Raw genomic sequence first — 20,650 nt, 5'->3', positions numbered from 1 at the left:
ACTGTTCAATTTCTATAAAAAACAATCTTCCAATATATATACCTTTTGGCATTCTGAGAGCAAAGTGTACACTATTATATATCTAGGAGGCATATACCTGCTGTAAACTGAAAACCATGAAGGGAAGGTTTGGAGCATTTTTCTTAACACTCCACCCTTGTTTTCTGCTACTGGGGAAAGTAGCAGACTCTGTTTGACTCTGGTGGTGGGAAGGGGGAAAGGAGCTCTCATTGCTCAGTTACTTAAACTTTTCAAGCAATTCCCTAATTTCACATCCATACTTCACACTCTCTCCTGCAGCTCCTTTGTCTCTAAATTCTGGCCAGCCAGTTGTTCACTCATCAGTTTACTTTTTGCAGGCACTATGCAGTTAGTTTCCTTGGCTTTGCCATGTCACGTACTATTCCTTCTTCCAAATTACTTCTTTGAAAATTGTATTAAAATTACTTATCCACTGGTGTCACTTCTATTCCTCATGGTTATGGGTTTATACCGTCTTTTTCCCCGTCCCTTTCATTTTAGTGTAGTTTCAGAAAAGGAAGATAAATATGTGCAATTAATTTGCCGTGTTTGACCAGAATCACTGAGCCTTAGCTTTTGAATTTATATAAGGCATTTTTCAGAATGTGTTGACACTGTTGACAATTGATTAGAATTTGGTGGGTGATGAAGTGTTGGCTTTCTAAAATCTCTCCCAGTTACCAACACCAGGAAGCTCAGTGCTTAATGTAAATAAGCACATCTTAAAATTTAACAGTTAAAGTTGATCATCAGCCTAAATAAACCTCAGCAAAGCAGAACACTTCCTCTTTCAACTGTGTCAGGTAGCGAACGTGTTTCTACAGTTTATCCCCTATCACAGTGCCTCTTGAGCACTTGTAACAAATATTAAATAACTTCATTTGTTCCATGAGTCACACTAGGCACTGGCAATACAAAGATAGGTAGACAGCCACATAAACAACAGATTCCATTACTGTGACTTAAGTGCTATGATGGAGATGTGTGCTGTGTTTGTGAGCACAGAGAAGGAAGTGCCCACACTTGAATGTTGAATTTCAAACCAGCTTTTTCACTCTCCTCTTTCACCTTCATCAAGAGGCCATTTAGTTCCTCTTCACTTTCTGCCATTAGAGTGTTGTCATCTGCATATCTGAGGTTGTTGATATTTCTCCCGGCAATCTTGATTCCAGTTTGTGATTCATCCAGCCTGGCATTTGGTATGAGTACTCTTGCCTGGGAAACCCCATGGACAGAGGAGCCGGGTAGGCTACAGCCCATGGGGTCACGAAGAGTCAGACACGACTGAGCGACTTCACTTTCACTTTTCACTTTCATGCACTGGAGAAGGAAATGGCAACCCACTCCAATATTCTTGCCTGGAGAATCCCAGGGACGAAGGAGCCTGGTAGGCTGCAGTCCATGGAGTCACAAAGAGTCAGACACAACTGAGCGACTTTGCTTATACTTTTCACTTTCATGCTTTGGAGAAGGAAATGGCAACCCACTCCAGTGTTCTTGCCTGGAGAATCCCAGGGACGGCGGAGCCTGGTGGCCTGCCGTCTATGGGGTCACACAGAGTCAGACATGACTGAAGTGACTTAGCAGCAGCAGCAACTCTATACATAAATAAGCAGGGTGACAATTACAGCCTTGATGCACTCCTTTCCCAATTTGGAACCAGTCAGTCGTTCCATGTCCTCCAGTTCTAACTGTTGCTTTTTGACCCACATACAGGTTTCTTAGAAGACAGAATAAGTGGTCTGGGATTCCTTTCTCTAAGAATTTTCCACACTTTATTGTGATCCACACGGTCAAAGGCTTTAGCGTAGTCCATGAAGCAGAAGTAGATGTTTTTCTGGAACTCACATAGACGCATATTATAAAACACAAAAACAGAAATGGAAGAGGAGCAAATAATTTATTCCTGTTGCTCCCCCCCCCCCTTTAGAAGTCACTGCTTTACATAATGGTTAGCAAAGGAACAATGTTAAGTTTGTAGAGTTAATACCATGCCTGTGTTTTAGATAAACTAATCCGGTCACGATACGGAGGAAGCTTTAGACTTGGGGAGATATGCGTGAGAGAGAAATGGGTAGGGGTCTTGGATATCCTCAAATTTAATTGTGTAATAAGTTAATTACTGCAGCTTAGTCAAGAATAATGGCTTGAATTAAGATAGAGTAGAACACGGGTGGGATTCAAGAGAGATCTAAGGGTGCTATCTGCAGGAGCTGACAGTGAACTCGGCCGGTACAGAGGGGTAGGAAGATTGGCTTGGTCAGCCGTTAGTTGAGATAGGGAACCAGGAGAAGAGCAAGTTTGCAGTGAGGTGAGATGACAAATTGCATAAAAACTTGTATTTATTGCCATCTCCATGGGAATGTTTTATAGTCAAATATCCAGGTCTGGTATTGAGGAAAAGAAAACTAGGCTTTTGGGAATCATTAGGATATATAAGCATTGGTTGAAACTTTGAATGTGGATGAGCTCATTCAGGGTATTTATAGAAAAGAGGAGATTAGGCCTCTCTGGGGGAATAGTCATTTAAGGGGTAGCAAAGAAGCTGAGAGAGCAATCAAGCTAAAACAGTGAGAGAACAGTGTCAAAAACAAGAAAGGGAGTTTCCAGAAAGGAATAGCCAGGATCAAATGTAGCAGAAACATCAGATGAGGCAAACAGTATCTATTAGATTGGCTAAGTAGTGGTCCTTTAAAAAGGACCTTACCTTGAAAAGTTTGAGCAGCCTGGGATGGATGCCAGATTGCTAGGGGGTGATGATGCTGATGAAGGATAAGGAAGCAGAGGCTAGGAGGGTAGGCTTCTCCTTTAAGACTAAGCTTCTCTGAAATAGGGTAGAGCTTCAGCAAGCTCTAGAGTTCAGGAAATTGTTGTGCTTTTGTTTTCAAAGTGGGACTAAGCATTCTTTTTAGACCCTGAGAAGAGTCCATAGCTAAGGGGATTTGAAAATTAGAGTACAGAGGGATCACGACTGAGGAGAGGCATGGCAGAAAATGCCATCTGAAGCACAGGAGTAGTTAACCTTAAATAGGAGGCATGCGTTCCTCGTAGACTGGAGAGACAGATATGTGGAAGGTTATGATTGGGTTAAGTTTGTAGGTTAAAGGGCAGGAGACTGGAAGGGAGTTCCTTAGCTGGGGGACTCCATCTCATCAATTCATTCCCTGAATCATGAATAAACAAACACTTATTCTAAGTAGCTTCTATGAGTCAGGCACAGTTGTAAGTGTACGAGATACATCTGTGGGCAAAGAGCCTTCCTTTATGGGCGTGCATTCTAGAAAAGGACGAAAGGCCATCTGTAGAGGATGAAGGTTGCTCAGAGCCTCGGGAAGAGCGGTGAACAATGAGAGAGATGACCGACCATGATCAGTGAGGAGGTGGGAGGGCCCGGCCCGTATCAGGGTATAGCCACAGGTTTCGGTGTTGCTGTTGTTAAAACAGTCTAAATCCAGGGTGCTGCTGTACCTGAGGAGCAGAGAACTGTGTGTTAGAAGGGCTTTCCTGGCCTCCGTTCTGTTAAACAGAAGCACAGAAGAGGTGTGTCCAATTTTGGTGGTGTTCTGTTCAGAGTTATTTTCATACGCTGCCTTTCCCCATCCTGAATGGCCCTTTTCCTTCTGTAGAGAACATTCTTATCTTAGGAAACCAACCTAGTAAGTATTAAGTTGCCAGAATGCCACCAGTTTATTAATATTTGAAGTCTTTTCTCTGGGAAACATCCTAGTCCTATGAAAAGTCCTGGAGCGCTCCTGAGTTCTGGGATTCCATTTAATGTTTGTCTTCTCAGCCCCCACTTGCTCTGTGTACACGTGCCATACACAACACACAATACACAGCACAGTGCGTTCTTGGTGAACTAGAGTGTAGAAGGGTCCTTTAGTGAATTTTTTCTTCTTCTGTCATACCAGGAAAGTCACAGAGGTTAATTGGTTGTCATGACCACTTGAAGGTTACTCTGATTCCCATTGAGAACTCAGTCTATAATATTACCATTTCAGAAGCAGCTTTGCAACTCCAACTTACCTTATTTTTCTTACTCTTGATAAATGTAAATATTCCTTTAGTCCTTTTGTACAGGTGGGCTTTGTTTTCTTTCTAGTCACTCAAAAGTACCTGCATTCCTTGACTAATTCTAATTTTACTATCATCACAACTTGGATAGCATTTTATTTTTTATGGGAACTTTCATGCTGGAGGAATATGTCTCCAGAAGTAGACAATTGAACAGCAAATTTAAGTAACAAATTGAACAGCATTTTTCTTTTTTGTAGTAGTAAGCGTTAAGAAACAGAGACTTTGAAATGAAGTTTTACTTCATCTTTTGTTCTGTAAAATACAATTTCATCATCAAGCTCTAAATTGATGGGACTTACACCATTTTTCAAAGTTTGTTGTTTTTTTTTTTTACCTTGAGAGATGGATTTAGGCTGCAGAAACTCGAGCTATGATACAGAGTAGCATGGCACAATCCAGGCGGAGCAGTTTAGAAATCCAGCCAGGTCTCTTGAACCAGCCAGTGGCTTCATTTAAATTATTGATCCTCTTAGCTCTGTGATCTTGGGCAAGTTGCATAAGTTTCTCGGTTTCCTCATCTGTAACAGGGACAAAATTGTGAATGTTAAAGGGTCAAATACAAGCAAGTTGTTAACACATTCAGGCACATGCTGCTGCTGCTAAGTCGCTTCAGTCGTGTCCGACTCTGTGCGACCCAATAGACGGCAGCCCACCAGGCTCCCCCGTCCCTGGGATTCTCCAGGCAAGAACGCTGGAGTGGGTTGCCATTTCCTTCTCCAATGCAGGAAAGTGAAAGTGAAGCCGCTCAGTCGTGTCCGACTCTTAGCGACCCTATGGACGGCAGCCTACCAGGCTCCTCCGTCCATGGGATTTTCCAGGCAAGAGTACTGGAGTGGGTTGCCATTGCCTTCAGGCACATAGGAACTACTTAAATCACAGCTTATTATTACTGTGGTTTTATACAGTTAACTTTCTGGTAGTAAACTCAATTTGGGGATTCTTTTGACTTATAAATAAAGAGCATGAGAAAAAATTTTAACCTTTGGTACTACCAAAAGGCTTCTCCGGTGGCTCAGCCAGTAAAGAATCTGCCTGCAATGCAGGAGACCCGGGTTCAAGCCCTGGGTCAGGAATGTCCCCTGGAGAAGGAAATGGACAACCCACTTCAGTATTCTTGCCTGGGAAATCCCACAGACAAATGAGCCTGGCAGTCTACAGCCCATGGGGTCGAAAGAGCTGGACATGACTTAGCATCACCACTAGCACTACTGAAAGTCAAAGATAAGTTTGTGTAATTTATTCTGTCCTAATATCCATTGAATCCCTCTTCCTCTTGTATTTTATATACAAAGAACTTAATTTGTTTAGTGTTCTGATTTCATGGACTATCTTGAAGTATCTTGATTTGAGGAGCCCTTGATGGAACTATGAAGATGCTAATTCTCAGTAAGGAAGTTGATGTTTGAATATTATATATGACAGGAATAATCACTTGTCCTAGTATAATTAACTCTAAAAGATATACATAAATAAAACTTTATGAAAATTCTTCTGTATAGTTAAGCCATCTTATTGGTCATCTTATTAGGTCTACAGAAGAATATTTAAATATCTGATTGGGTCTTTTTTATTAGATATGCTCATGAATTACGAGAAATTTTAAAGCCAGATATTATTAAATTACTCAGAGTTTAATATCGGAAAAGTTGAGTTAAAAAAAGCACAAAAAAAGTACTCCTACTTATTACCTAAAAATATGTTTCTAAATTCTTAATGACAGCATTGGTTTAGACCAATGCTAAGTGTCAGGAGGGCAGGGACTGCCTTGTCTATTCATCTAAGAAATGTTTCTTGAGCATCTACCATGTGCCAGCATTCTTCCAAGTGTTGGCAATATTGCAGTGAACATAATAGACAAAAATTCCAGTACTCATGAGATTATATTTTAATGTATACTGTGTTTGCATTGCTTGACACATGACAAGTGTTCAAGAAGTTTCCTCTATATCCATTAGCTGTCCCAGAGACTCAGTCTAAAGGTGCAAATAGTCCCCTTCCCTTGCCAGTTACTGTTAGGGGCCACAAGTCAAGTTATGCTAAGGGGCTTCATATGTCCCCTCCATGGATGTGTCTGCAGAGATGATGGGTCCCTGAAGGATTTTAAGCAGTAGAGTGAAATTTCAGTTCACAGAAAAGTGTCACATTTATGCAATAGGAATACTTGTTTGACACCAGAGGGCCCATTTTTCCTCTTTCAGTAACTTAGAATGTTGGGTTTAACTTGAATGTAAGTTAAAGTATTATATTAACTCTTTCAAGTTGAGTTCTCACGTACATAGAGGAAAGTGCCTTAGAAGCCTTAGAATTTTTCTGCCTTTTTTTTTAAATTAATGTTTTGTTTCCCTTTGTTTTCAGATGCAGAAGTAACCTTGCCAGGCAGTCCCTGTGTTATTTTTAGGTGAAGCAGCTGAGGCCTGCTAGGTGGTGGTAAAGCTCCCCTTCTATTGCTTGGCTCGTGTGCTTTTCTCTAGAAAGACACATAAAGCACTCAGTACACCATCCAGTAGTGTAAGCCAACCTCAAACTTGTGTGTTTAGCAAGTTTATACACATTTCTCATATTTTGGAATCTCTTTTCTGAATCCTCTCAGCATTTTTTATTACCTGTCCTATGGCATTTGTCACTTTCCACTCTTACATAATTGTCTTCTATTAGAAACAAAAGTACTGCATTTTGGACTCCTGTTTACTATGATGGCTACTTCATTTCTTCTAAGGGATCTTGCCCACAGTAGTAGATACAACGGTCATCTGAGTTAAATTCACCCATTCCAGTCCATCTTAGTTCACTGATTCCTAAAATGTCGATGTTCACTCTTGCCATCTCCTGTTAGACCACTTCCAATTTGCCTTGATTCATGGACCTAACATTACAGGTTCCTCTGCGATATTGCTTTTTACAGCATCGGACTTGACTCCCATCACCAGTCACATCCACAACTGGGTACTGTTTTTACTTTGGCTCTGTCTCTTCATTCTTTCTGGAGTTATTTCTCCACTCTTCTCCAGTAGCATATTGGGCTGCTACTGACCTGGGGAGTTCATCTTTCAGTGTTCTATCTTTTTGCCTTTTCATGCTATTCACGGGGTTATGGGGTTCTACTCTTGCCTGGAAAATCCCACGGACGGAGGAGCCTGGTAGGCTACAGTCCATGGGGTCGCTAAGAGTCGGACACGACTGAGCGACTTCACTTTCACTTTTCCCTTTCATGCACTGGAGAAGGAAATGGCAACCCACTCCAGTATTCTTGCCTGGAGAATCCCAGGGACGGCGGAGCCTGATGGGCTACCGTCTATGGGGTCGCACAGAGTTGGACACGACTGAAGCGACTTAGCAGCAGCAGCAGCAGCAAGGCAAAAATACTGAAGTGGTTTGCCATTCCCTTCTCCAGTGGACCACGTTTTGTCAGACCTCACCACCATGACTCGTCCGTCTTGGTTGGCCCTACATGGCATGGCTCATAGTTTCATTGAGTTAGACAAGGCTGTGGTCCATGTGATCAGTTTGGTTAGTCTTCTGTGATTGTACTCACAGAGATTATATTTTGGATTTGATAACCATGAAAACCCGCAAGAATCTGTTTCGTCTACAACAATCTAAGAGGCTCTTTGGCTTAGCCTCATATCTAGGTTTGGAGAAGGCAATGGCACCCCACTCCAGTACTCTTGCCTGGAAAATCCCATGGACGGGGGAGCCTGGTAGGCTGCAGTCCATGGGGTCGCGAAGAGTCGGACACGACTGAGTGACTTCACTTTCACTTTTCACTTTCATGCCTTAGAGAAGGAAATGGCAACCCACTCCAGTGTTCTTGCTGGAGAATCCCAGGGACGGGGGAGCCTGGTGGGCTGCCGTCTCTGGAGTCGCACAGAGTCAGACACGACTGAAGCGACTTAGCAGCAGCAGCATATCTAGGTTTGAATTCTGGCTTCATCCTCATCTTGGCTGTGGGATCTTAAATACATCACTTCTATCATTTTCCTCATCTCAGAATGGAAAGTAGTATGTGCCCCATCCAGATTTAAAGTGTATACAAAAGATCTAGTAAAAGTATACAAAGGACCTAGGGCCTGATGTACTAACAGCCACTCAATAAGTGGTAACTCTTACATTTAAAATTTACTTTCTGTTATTATAAATGTGTATATTTTAGTAACAGCTCTATTACTATATGAAGGATTTATAATAACTTAGAGAAAGTTCTGTGATGAAAAATTGACTATTTTGTTGTGATTATCAGATTGTAATGGCTTATTAGTTGTTCAGCATGTTTGATTTGGGGCTCCATGGACTGATTTACCCTATGGAAATGTAAAAGGGACTGATATATGAACTGGAATGGCAATTTATTAATAAGTCATTGGAAGTACATCCTCTCCTCATAGAAAAAGATGCCGTAGTCGATGCCTTGCACTCAGGAGGTTGCTTGATGACTAAGGGTAATTGACTGGCTATTTAGTGCTACAGTAGCCTTGTATATCATTCTTCACCTGCCCCTGGGGTTGTCAGGACCCCCCTCTCCCCCAGAGAGTGTTAGGGAGCACTGCCTAATCACCTCTCATGAATTAAAGGTTACATAGTTATCTGCTTTTATGTTGCATATTCCTAAAGGAAAAGCAGAACACTTGGAAGTTTTATACTTAGTCGTTAGCTTGTCATTTCTGCCTGAGTTTACAGTCTCACTTTGGTTGGATTTGGGGAGCTTATATATACTCCTACATTTTTAAAATTTAAACTTTGTATTTAGAAAAGTTTTAAGCATACAAACATCTAAAGAGGTTTGTATAATTAACCCCAGTGCATCCATCACCCAGCTTCAACAGTTATTAACGTATGGCACATACTGTTTCATCTATACTGCTGGTCCCTCTTCACATTATTTTATTTTTTTTCCACTGGTGCCTTATTTATTACCACTGAGAAATGATTTCATAATACTGACCAGAGGGATTACACAGCTCATAGAAACTTTCCATATAAGAACCACGATGTCAAAACACAGCAGAGGCCATCAACAGTATTAATAAGGATTTTGTCAGCTTCTAATGATGATTATTATTGTATCAGAATGCAATTCACACTAATTATTAGTGAAAGTTTACAAACATTAAAAAGTGCATAATAACATTTGGATCTAATAGGGCTGAAAAAAGACATGAAAAATACAACACAAGGGCTTTACTTTTGTGATTGGTGTCCACATGATTGCAAGGTCATTTTCTCCATCTTTCTCAGCTCCATGGAGATAAGCTGTCCTCCAAATGTTAGTTGTATCATACAGCACTGTGAGAAATTTGATTCCAGAGAAGAAAATATTTCCAGTACTTAGTATTATTTTCTATTCTCTTTCCCACGTCCCCAGTCGTCAAAAATTCTCACAATTGGAAATAAAAATATTAGTCAGGAAAAGTTGTCCATTTGGGAATAAGACAAAATTTGCAGACTGAGGTCTGGTCTGTGCAGACACCAAACAGACTGAATTCAGGTAATATTCACATTAATGGATATTTTGAAATGTCTGTATAATAAGCAAAGGAGTCCTGATGAATCTGTTAGACTTAATTCATCAGCAGTGAATTAAGGGGACAGATTGTTTAAAAAAAAAAAAAAGTGTGTCCTATCTTACGTACACCACCAACTATGGAGCAGAATTTTTAGGCAGCCCTTTAAAAAATGAGTGGTATAAAAATTCAGAGTAATGTGCATCATTTTTGTTTTTCATAAGCAATTTAAGGGGGGCAGTGCTGAGCATCTATATTGTACAATACAAAACAGTGTAAATAACAAAGCAGGAACGCACAGATACATAATGCTAAAAACAGTACTTTCTGGACGGTTCTTTTCCTGGGTGAATACTCGGGCCAGAGATATTTAAACTCTGGGTTCAACCAACCCTTTGCTATTAGACACAGTGAAATCCTCTGACATTGTGAGGGGCCAGATGCTACAGGAAGAATCATCATCTAGATCACTGCTACTCTCTACAAGCATTTCATCATATGGTCAAGTGAAAGGATCCGTAGGAAAATGACATCCAAACACAAGCCACATGATTTCAACCATTGCTAATCCCAGAGGTAGAGAGAAAAGGCTGTCTGCAGCCACAGGCTCTGCCCCCATTTTTAACATGACAAGCAGGTTCCTGCAAAGCAGTACAGCCGTTTTCTTCTTCCCCTTTTCACTCTTGGAAATAAATGCATTCCAGCCAGGCCTGGAGATTGGAGACATCGTCAGGTGTTGATGAAGGTCAAAGTAGAGTGTTAACTTTCAGATTTTGCTGCTTCTCCCTGGGCTTCCCTACTTTGTTCTGTTGAATTTTTCGCTGTGCATCTTCTTCCCCTTCTGTCTTGTTGATATCAAGACCTGCTAATTTCAAGGCTAATTCATTGGTGTTGCCACTTGCAGAGGAAACCAGGATATCACGTATTGCATTTCTTCTACCCATTCTTCCTGAAGCAATAAAATCTGCATATGTAGTTTCCACATCAGTCATTGCTAACAAATATCCACATAGCAGGGGCTGATTGGAAACCTTCTTGTCCTCAATTCATTGGCTGTCCTGGATTTTTTTTTTTTGAATCAGACCTCCAGACTTCTACCAGAAACTGTTCCTTTGGAGATACCAGGCCTTCCCAGAAACTCAGGAAACTTCGCGGGGGCGGTCGAGTCAGCGCACCAGGCGTCAGCTGGCCCGGGCTGCCGTGCCGCCACGCCGGGCGCTGCGTGGTCAGCTCAGCCGGCCCCCACCCCACCTGCCAGCTGCCGCAGCCGCTCCCCCTCTTCACATTATTTTAAAGCAAATTCTAGACATGATATAATCTTCCCTATGAATACTAAGATATATACCATTAAGAAATAGGACTATTAAAAATATGTACAATACCATTATAATACCAAAAACCCCACTAATAATTCCTTAACATCTAATCAGTGATCGGTTCTCCACAGTTGCCTCCTCAGTCTTTTTTAACCACTGGATTGTTCGTATCAGCCTCCGAGCATGGTTTACACATTGCATTTGGTTGATGTTTCTTGAGTTTCTTTTACTCTTATTACAGCACCTACCCTATTCTTGCTGTTTATTTGTTTGCCATCTAGAATTTTCTACATTCAGGATCTGGCAGGCTATATCCTCATAGTTCTTGAGGGCTCAAAGGAGTCAGATATGACTTAGTAACTGAACAACAACAACAATGTTCGTCCTCCTAGTGTTCTTTAACTTGTTCCTCTGTTCTCCTATCTCTGGTAAACTAGTAGCTAGACCTAGGCTTGATTGGGTTCAGGTTTGAAGTTTTCCCCGAAGAATGTGTCATAGGTGGTTGTGATGTACTTCTTTTTTTTTGTCTGTCACATTCCACCAGAAGGCACACGGCAGTGTCTTGGCTTCGGTCTTTTTGTATGTTGACCTTGATCATGAGGCTCAGTATTATCAGCTTGATCCATCCAGTATATTCTTTCCATGAAACCATTTTAGTTATTTTAATTTTATTCTCAAGGAGTACCTTGGTGTCAAACATTATGGCCTTCTAATTTGTTCTTCACATGCAGCCAGAAGATCTTTTAAATATTAATTAGATCACATACTACCCTGCTGAAAACTCTTCAGTAGTGCTTGATTACTCATAAACAGTTAAATTTCTAACCATGATCTATAAAGATCTACATAACCTGGGCTTGATCTGCCTTTCTCCACCTAATTTTATGCCATTCTGTCCTTTGAGAGGAAGTATGACTTTATTCATAATGTATGCTCTTGAGTAGACTGCGTGAGTGTATGATCTTGGGCAACTCATTTAACTGTTCTGTGCCTTGGTTTCCCCATATTTTAAAGGTGGTGTTTTAAGAGTATATACCAATAGGATTCTAATGATAAAATAATATATATAAATTACTTAGAATGATGCCACATAAAATAGTAAATACTGAATGTTGACTGTTGTTTGTTGCTGGCATTGGTGGTGGTATTTTTTTATCACTGTGTTGCAGCCACTCTGTGTTTTTCAGTTTCTAGAACTGCCAAGCTCTTGTCAGCCTCAAGATCTTTGCAGGTTGCTTTCATTATCTCTTCCTGTATAACAAGACCACTCAAAATTTAGTAGCCTAAAACAATGGTATCACTTACCTAGCTCATGAACATGCAAGTTGGGCAGGGCTTGGTGAGGATGGCTCATACCTGCTCTGTGTGGTACTGTTTGGGATGGCTTCACTGGGGGCTACAAGATCTACTTTTAAATGGGTCATGCATATGGTTGGCAAGATAGTGTTGGCTCTTGACTGAGAACTCAGCAGGGGCTGGGACCTTGGTTCTGCGAAAGCTGTTTAGCTTTCCTTGCTGTATGGTGTCCTTTGGTATGGTTTTTTTCATGTTTCTTTGTGCTTCATATTTGTAGAGCTTTTTGGGTTTGTGACTTTAGGGTATTATCCAGTATGTAAATTTTCCAACCATAATTTCTTCAAATATTTTTTTTTCCATTTTTCCCATCTTTGAGGATTTCAATTGAATGTGTGTTAGGCTGCTTGAAATTGTTCCATAATAATTACATTGATGCTGTATTTTTTGTGTGTTTTCCTCTGTGCTTCATTTTAAGTAGTTTCTATTTCTGTGCCTTCAGATTAGCTAGTTTTCTTTCCTTCTGCAATGTTTAATTTGCTGTTAATTTCATCCAGTTTATTTTTCATCTCCAGAAAACTGATTTGGGGCTTTTATATATCTTCAAGTCTCTGCTTAACATGCTATGCTTTCCTCTGCCTTCCTGAATATGTGGAATGTCATTATAATAACTATCTTAATGTCCTTGTCCACAAGTCCTGTCATCTGTGTCATTTCTGGGGTCTGTTTCTGTTGATTGATTTTTCTGCTCTTTTACAGATTTAATTTTCTGAGTGTTAGATATTTAGAATTTTTGTCTGTTGAGTGCTGAATATTTTTGTATTCTAAATATTCTTATAGAAGGGCCTAAGGAAAGAAGCAGGATATTTTCTAATATCTATATGGAGATAATAACTTGTATAGTTATATAATGCTCATCTCAGAGGGAACGAGGAAGTAGAATGTATTTTGTTAGCATGACAGTAACAAAGATTTACAACTTAGGAGATTTTGAATTGGTCAGTGAGCAATTCAAGAATAAAGAAAAATGAAACGTAAGTTTGGTTTTCATTGTCAGACTCCATTATCTTAGGGAGTGGTGAAAGCTCTTGGGTTTTGGAGCTAGTCTTGGATGTGAATCATAGAAATACCAATACTAGCTGTGACCTTTGGCCAATTATTTAAACTACCCCCTCCTCCACATCTTTTTTTAACAGAACTTCTTTTCTCTCTTAGAGTTGTTTTGAGATAGAAATGAGAATTTATACAGGGTATTTACATGTAATCGGAATTCAACAAAATGTTACTGATACTTTCTTCCTCTACCTTTTTTTCTACCTTTTAGCTATTTCATTTTGCAACACTGCTACTTTGAATCATATGCTGGTTTTAAATGGGGATACTATTTTTTTACCTTTGAACAATTACTGTAACTCTTCCTATGGAAAGAGTTATTCTTGAGCTTTAATTTTCATCCAATTACATGCAGTTGAAGATATTCAGTTGGCAAACAGCTTGCCTAAAATTGCTTTAATAAATTCAAAGTTGCTTCTATTAAGATTTTTATGCTAGTTTTTCAGTAATTCCGTCCTTATTAAGTAGATATATTATTTGAGATGTGTGAGGAGAAACTTATTTTTAACTGAATTTAGAATAAATAAATTCTATAAATGGCAGAGGGTTAATAGGTTTTAACTGGATGAAGATTTGTATTAGTGTATTAGTTTCCTATGTCTGCTGTAATAAGTTACCACAAAGTTGGTATCAAGATAACATACATTTATTCTCCTGCAGTTCTAGATGTCAGAAGTCCGAAGGCAGTCGCCCAGGGGTGAAACCAGGTGTCAGCAGGGCGGCAGTCCCTCGGGAAGCTCTAGGGGAGAATGGTCTCCTTGCCTTTTCCACCTTCTAGAGCTGCCTTCCTTGCATTCATGGTTTATGGCCTCTGCTTCATTCCAGAGCCAGCAGTGTAGCATCTTCCTGTCTCCCTGACTCTTCTTCCTTTGTCACATAACCTTCTTCTTGACTTAAATCTCCCTCTGCCACCTTCTTAAGGACACTTATGATTACATTTAGGGTCCACGAGCATAATCCATGGACAGGAGCCTGGAAGGCTACAGTCCATGGGGTCGCAAAGAGCTGGATATGACTGAGTGACCAGCGCTAACGCTAGCATAATCCAGAAGAATCTCTCCATCTAAGGAGTCGTCACTCAATCACAGCTGCAAAATCCCTTTTGCCAACAAGGTAACATTCAGAGGTTCTAGGTATTAGGACCTGGACATCATTATTCAACCTTCCATAGTCATTTCAAGAGGATACCGAATCCTGTTTTTCAAATGGTTTAATTTTTTTTGCAGCCCTAAATTTAAAAGATCTGTCAGTTTACTGAAGTCTTCTATTCATCTCCCATTTTACATTGACTTTTTATAATTTCACCTAGTGTGTGTGTGTGTGTGTGTGTGTATGTGTGTTTGTATGTGTAGGAATCCTGTAATGGTTCAGAGCACTTTCACAAGAAGTATATAGAACTTTCCCACAAGTACAACTAGTTAGGGAATTACATTTTTAAAGTGAAAGGAAACATTTTCCTGGAAAAACTCCATTATCAGAGGTGAAGTGTTCAGTAAAATGTTGATAGAATTAAATTCTTAAATATTTTTGCCAGAAAGAAACCAAATCAAGATAGGAAAAACAATAAGGAGAAAGTAGAAAGTTTTTTTGTAAGTGTATACTTCCTCTTTTGTCAAAATATCCATATTATTCCTGTCATATAATCCTTTTCAGAACTGCCCTGTGTGATGAAGTCTAGCCGGTGTCTGAAGCAGATATAAGATACACTGGAATTAATAACTTCTAGTTTCAAAGACCAATGTTTTCACCTCAGACAGGCTAACACTGTTATTACTATTGTATTTTGTTTAAGAGGTGACATTCTTGTGTCAAAATACAAGATCAGAGAGTTAACTTTCTTGCAGAAGGAAAGATCAGGAACTATCGTAATTGGCATGACTAAAAATAAGTTTTTAGATTCTTCCAAACCACACTGTCATTCCAATGAATGTTATAATACAACTTGTTTTCAAAATACAAGTAAAAGGTAAGTGAAACCATTGCCCATATATATTGATAAATCCCATGGAAACACTTAAGTACTCTTTAATAGTGCTTAACTTGCATAGTAAGCACAGTTGTGTAACTATGCTACCCCACTTCTGTCAACAAAATTTCAGCCCAGGGGCCAGGCAAGAGTTTCGTTACAGCCATGAACTTCGGTTTACCTGGCAAAAGGATTCTTTTCCCATCCAAGGAGTTGGTATAGGATACAATGCGGGCTCTAGAGCCAGGCTGTGTTTGTGTGCTGGCTCTGCCGTATGTCATCTTGAGAAAGTAACACACTCCAACTTCTTCATGTTGAAAAGAAGGGTAATAGGAACTACCTCACAAAGGTTGAGAGGATTAAATAACCAAAAATTTTACCACACATCTGTTTTGTAAGTTTAAGCTTTTGTTTTCAAGTTTAAGAGTAGCATATTTGAATTTCTTAATTTGAATCATCCAGTATATGGGTTTATTCTTTTGGCACAAATGGTGGAAATTGTTGTTAATTTATATGCTCATTGATTTATAAAAGGGAAACATTCCAACTGCTAAAGGCTAAAATCTCAACTTTTGAGGGTCACTATCACTTTTTCAAATTCAATAAGTAATGTTTAAGCTATTCAGTTTTTATTATATCCTGTAATATTTGTTACTATGGAGAATTTCCAATAAGTTGCAAAATCAGGAACAAGGTAAAGCAGGATGGTTAAAGACGGTGTTGAAAAGAAACAGGAATAAATACAGCAGACTAGTATTAGTGGAAAAGGGAACACGGCTGGCTGAGCTTCAGCAGTTGAGTTGTAGTCTTGCTTGGGCATAACAGCAAGCAGACAAGTCTTTCCTTAGCAGTGTCATACGGAATAATGAATATTACAGGGATCCAATAGGAGTTTATTATTGTTAATCCGCTGAGAGATTCAGGGGAGAACTTTAAATCTTAATTCAGTGAAGGCTTTCTTCTAAGCAATTGTTATAAGCAGAAATTTGCTTTCTGACTGATTAATAATACAGAGGGGAGGGAAGGTTTAGTCTTGAATAATTTATGATAGCAGAATTCTTAAATACTTTTGATGTTTCTGCCAAAGTAGAAAATAGTAGAAAAGAATGAATGCATTTAGGATGCTGGGGATAGAAAGCTGTGATTTTTTTTTGTTTAAGTGTTATGTCTTAGCTTATAAATTCATAGAAAATTTGCATTTTCCTCCATGGTCTAGTCATATTTATTTCTGAAGCAATTTCTTTTTATTACCATGATGTAAAATTGTCATATGATGACGTGCTGTGCTCACATGCAGTTTGTAATACCCTTGCTGTTAATACCACTGTTCTCTTCTTGAGAAGTAAGACTAACTTGTTTTTCTCCAATGTCTCAAAAGAGCATTTGATTGAGACTCTAGAGGTCTTTTCACATGGTGGGAGGCTGTTTTTGAGTAGGAAAGATTTAAGAGTAGATTTTACGACTTTGTCCAGAATCCAGGGTATGACGTTTATAGATGAATTGAAGATAACTGGTTCCTAAGTGGTCACTGACTAGTTGGCTGAGGCAACCTTAATTGGAATTCTGGTATTATCCACTTAGTGTGGAATGCCTGCCAAACACAAAGGCTTTAGTAGGATCGATACTTCTCTATTTATCGATTGGTTCAGCTAATATCTGTACTTGTTGTTTAGTCACTAGTCATGTCTGACTCTTTTGTGACCCCATGGACTGTAGCCCACCAGGCTCCTCTGTCCATGGGATTTCCCAGGCAAGAACACTGGAGTGGGTTGCTAGTTCTTTCTCCAGGGGATTCTGCTGACCCAGGGATTGAACTTGTGTCTCGTGCATTGGCAGGCAGATTCTTTACCACTGAGCCACCAGAGAAGCCCCAGTAGTTTACTTAATGTTTAGATAATCCATCATCATCTATGCTGTGTTACCTGGAGAACCAGTTAGGGAACTGTCTCTAGCCTTAGATGACTGGCTTTCTTGGAGTTGATATTTTACAGGATTTCTTAGGACAAGCTTGCTGGTTCACAATTAAAGATGCACAAATAGTTTTAGGTTATCGTTGTACAGGATAACTCTAGGTATTTTTACGCACCATAAAGAGAATTCTGAGCAGACCTATTTGATGGAAAGAAATTATCATCAGTGGAAATTTGTGGATGATTTGTAAGAAGTATTCTGTAGGCAAGAGTGTCCTCAAATCTGTTTGCTACATGACTCCATTATCACTTTGGCTGTAATACTTTTAAGCGTGAACTGTCATTCACTTTTTTAAAAAAAATTTAAGGCTTATGTTCAGTAAAGTGCACAACTCGAGAGCTCAGTGAATGTTTACATATGTATTTGTTGGTGTAATCACTAAGACAACATTCCACTAGCTGTGCTTTTTTAAAGCAAGAAAATACATTGCGTTAAAATTATTTGCTTAAATTTTTCCTAATTATAAACATAGTACATGTTCACATATTGAAAAGTTGTGATAAAAAATAAGGCATTTGTAATCCCACCACCAAGAAGTCTAAATGTCTTGATATATAATCATTTATTCATTTATTAAGTATTTTCTGAGTGCCTAATATGTGCCAGGTATTTGAGTTGCTGGGAACACAGCCCTGATAAAAAATGGCAAACTCCTTGCCCTTAAGGAGATAACACTTTAGCTGCAGGAGAGGGATAATAAATAAGAAAGTATGTTGTATGTTAAATGGTGATAAACGCTGTGGGGAACAGTGAAGAAGGGGAATGGGGAGTCCTGGGAGAGGAGAGGAAGGGCTACAGTGTTTACACAGAGCAACCAGGAAGGTCTCACTGAGAAAGGAACGCTTGAGTAAGCACCAGAAGGAGGCAAAGGAAGTTGCTAGATCTGAGGGGAAAGACTACTTCAGGCAAAGACCCCGACGTAAGGGGTGCTTGGCCACGTGTAAGAAACAAGGAGGCCCATCATGGCTGGAACAAAAAACAAGAAGCTACTGACAGGTTGGAGAGGGAGCAGGGGCCATACTGTGAGTGGTTCTTCCTCCTGACCTGAGATGTGATTCCACAGGAGAATCAGCTTGGAAGTGGGGCTGCCCACCAGACCGTTGAGTCCAGGGCTTGGGGTCAGGTGTTCGCAATGCAGCCAGGGTGGAGACACACCGATGGAAGGGCGTTAGACCTTTTCAGGACTTTGGCTTTTACTGTGAGATGGGGAGGCATTGGAGGATTTTGAGCAATGACTCATCTGATTTAGGTTTTATTACTTTAACATTCTATGTTATGAAATGTTTTAGACATACAAAAAAAGTAGAAAATGGTACAGTCTCCTGTACCACCATTTTCATACCCATTTCAGTTGCTATCTCATTTTGTCTTACTTGGTTTGTCCTGACCTCTCAACCTTTTCTTTTTTTTCTCCTGAAATATTTTAATACTAGCTTGGATTTTTGGAAGGATCACTCTGGTTTCTGTATTGGGAGAAGGGAAGGCAGGACAAGGCCGAATATACATATATCCTCTATGGATTTTTTTTCACTAAATACATACTGCAGTACTGCACAATCCAAGGTTGGCTGACTCCACAGATACAGAGGGTCAACTGTAAAGTTGTACCTGAATTTTTGGCCATGCAGAGAATTGGTGTCCCTAACCCCCATGTTGTGCAAGGTTCAAATGCAGATAAATTTTTAAAGAAAAATTGAATTCTACTGTGTCAATGTTATATATAAACTTTTTATTTACTATACTGGACACCTTATGTCACTGAATATTCAACAACTTTGTTTTTTAGTAGCTACATAGGATTCCATTGTATGGATCCATTATATGGTCCAAATATGGACCATGTCCATAGGGTCACAGAGAGTCAACACAATTGAGCAACACGCACACACCATGATTTATTTGATCTTATATCATTGGACGTAATTTACAATCTTTGCTTAAAAACAGTGTGGTGATACATCCTTATAGCTAAATCTCTACATATATATATATATATATATATATATATATATATACATTCATGATTATTTCCTTAAGGTAAATTCCTAGAATGGAATTGCTCTGTCGAAGGATATGCACAAAAATTTAAAGCTTCTGATATGCATTGTCAAAGTGTTTTTGGGAAGACTTGACTAATTTATACTCCCACCAGCTGCTTCTGAAAATATCAGATTTCCTTAAACTCTATTGCTGAACTTTTTCATTAAAAAAAAATGGTTTCCTGTTTTGACAGGTGAAAAAAATGATAACTCGTGGTTTTAATTTGCAGTTCTTTAGTTTCTAGTGAGGTTGACTTTCATTTCCGTTTGCAGTTTAAAAAATATGCTTATTCATATCATTTCCTAGCTGTGACTTTGGAGAAGTCATTTGGGACCTCTGCTTTTGTACTGTGAAATGGGTGTTGTATACCTGCTTCACAGGGTTTTCATGAACATTGAATAAAACAGTTTGTAGATCTAAGTTTTTAAACTTTTTGACCATGATCCACAATTTAAAAAAAAGTCCTACTTTGTGACAAATTAATATAAATATGTAGCCAGAATTTCATGAAACAATGCGTATACCCTTACCAAGTGTGATATACTCTGATACACTCTGATATTTTACATTTTCAGTCATTTTTTAAAATACCCATTAAATTGATTATAACCCTCTGGGTTGTAACCCAGTGTTTTCTCATAAGCTCTGAGTATATAATGTATGTCAGATTCTCTTTAATCTCTAGTGATTATCTCTTGTAGGTGGTTCAGCAGTCAGCTGCCTCTAGTAATTTACCTCTAGTAAATTCATTTTCAGAAAAGCTAAGTAGTAAACAACCAACCAGCTAACCAAATCTAGCTTATTGTATTGCTGAATCAAATTTTTGGTCAGTGAAAAACAGATGTGTTTGTTTGGGCTTTTGTGATACCATAATGACTGAACTGTTATACCATTGTTGTGAAATAAATCTAACGCATTTGAGCAAAACATCACATCGTTACAGGGATTATATTTGCAAAACCCCAAACTGGGACATAGCATCTGACAGAATTTTGCCTATAATTTTTGTTACCTGAAAAGCTGACAAGAATTGGAAACATAAATCACTTTTAGTTACATTTAATACAGCCTTTTTTGATTGAAAAATAAAATAATACAAAGCTAGAGTATCCTGAGAGACTGGGAACGGGTGGCTCCCATGCATACAATACCAGATGCTGTTCATTGGTAGATTTGTAGCTAAACTACTTGAGGACCACTCAGAAAGGAGATAAATCTAATTATTAGCTGTGACTAGAGAAAACTTGATCAGATGAAAGTGAGAGTCACTTCCAAGCCTAAGGGCTGTTGGAATGAGAATTGCAGAGAGAAATAAGAGTGGGAATGGACTGGTGGTATTTACTATCTGGAAAGCA

General features: G+C 39.2%; 1 protein-coding gene, 1 long non-coding RNA gene and 1 pseudogene across 7 annotated transcripts in view; 1 reads left to right on the top strand and 2 right to left on the bottom strand.

Annotated features, from left to right (window-relative positions):
* HOMER1 (homer scaffold protein 1) overlaps positions 1–20,650 on the top strand; it is a 213,948-nt gene that overhangs the window by 14,485 nt on the left and 178,813 nt on the right. The gene's annotated exons all lie outside the window — the stretch shown is intronic.
* LOC145512322 (uncharacterized) lies at positions 6,726–9,705 on the bottom strand. Its single transcript, XR_014058469.1, has 2 exons — positions 7,977–9,705; positions 6,726–7,418 (listed from the first exon to the last, which is right to left on the bottom strand). It is a non-coding gene; the product is annotated as an uncharacterized LOC145512322 (long non-coding RNA).
* LOC145512321 (cAMP-dependent protein kinase inhibitor alpha pseudogene) lies at positions 10,356–10,668 on the bottom strand (annotated as a pseudogene).

The sequence above is a fragment of the Giraffa tippelskirchi genome, chromosome 7 (assembly GCF_054371585.1).
Source record: "Giraffa tippelskirchi isolate mGirTip1 chromosome 7, T2T-mGirTip1v1.2.pri, whole genome shotgun sequence".
NCBI classification, from domain to species: Eukaryota; Metazoa; Chordata; class Mammalia; order Artiodactyla; family Giraffidae; genus Giraffa; species Giraffa tippelskirchi.
Note: the sequence above shows the minus strand (reverse complement) of the source record. Positions and strands in the feature narration are given on the sequence as shown.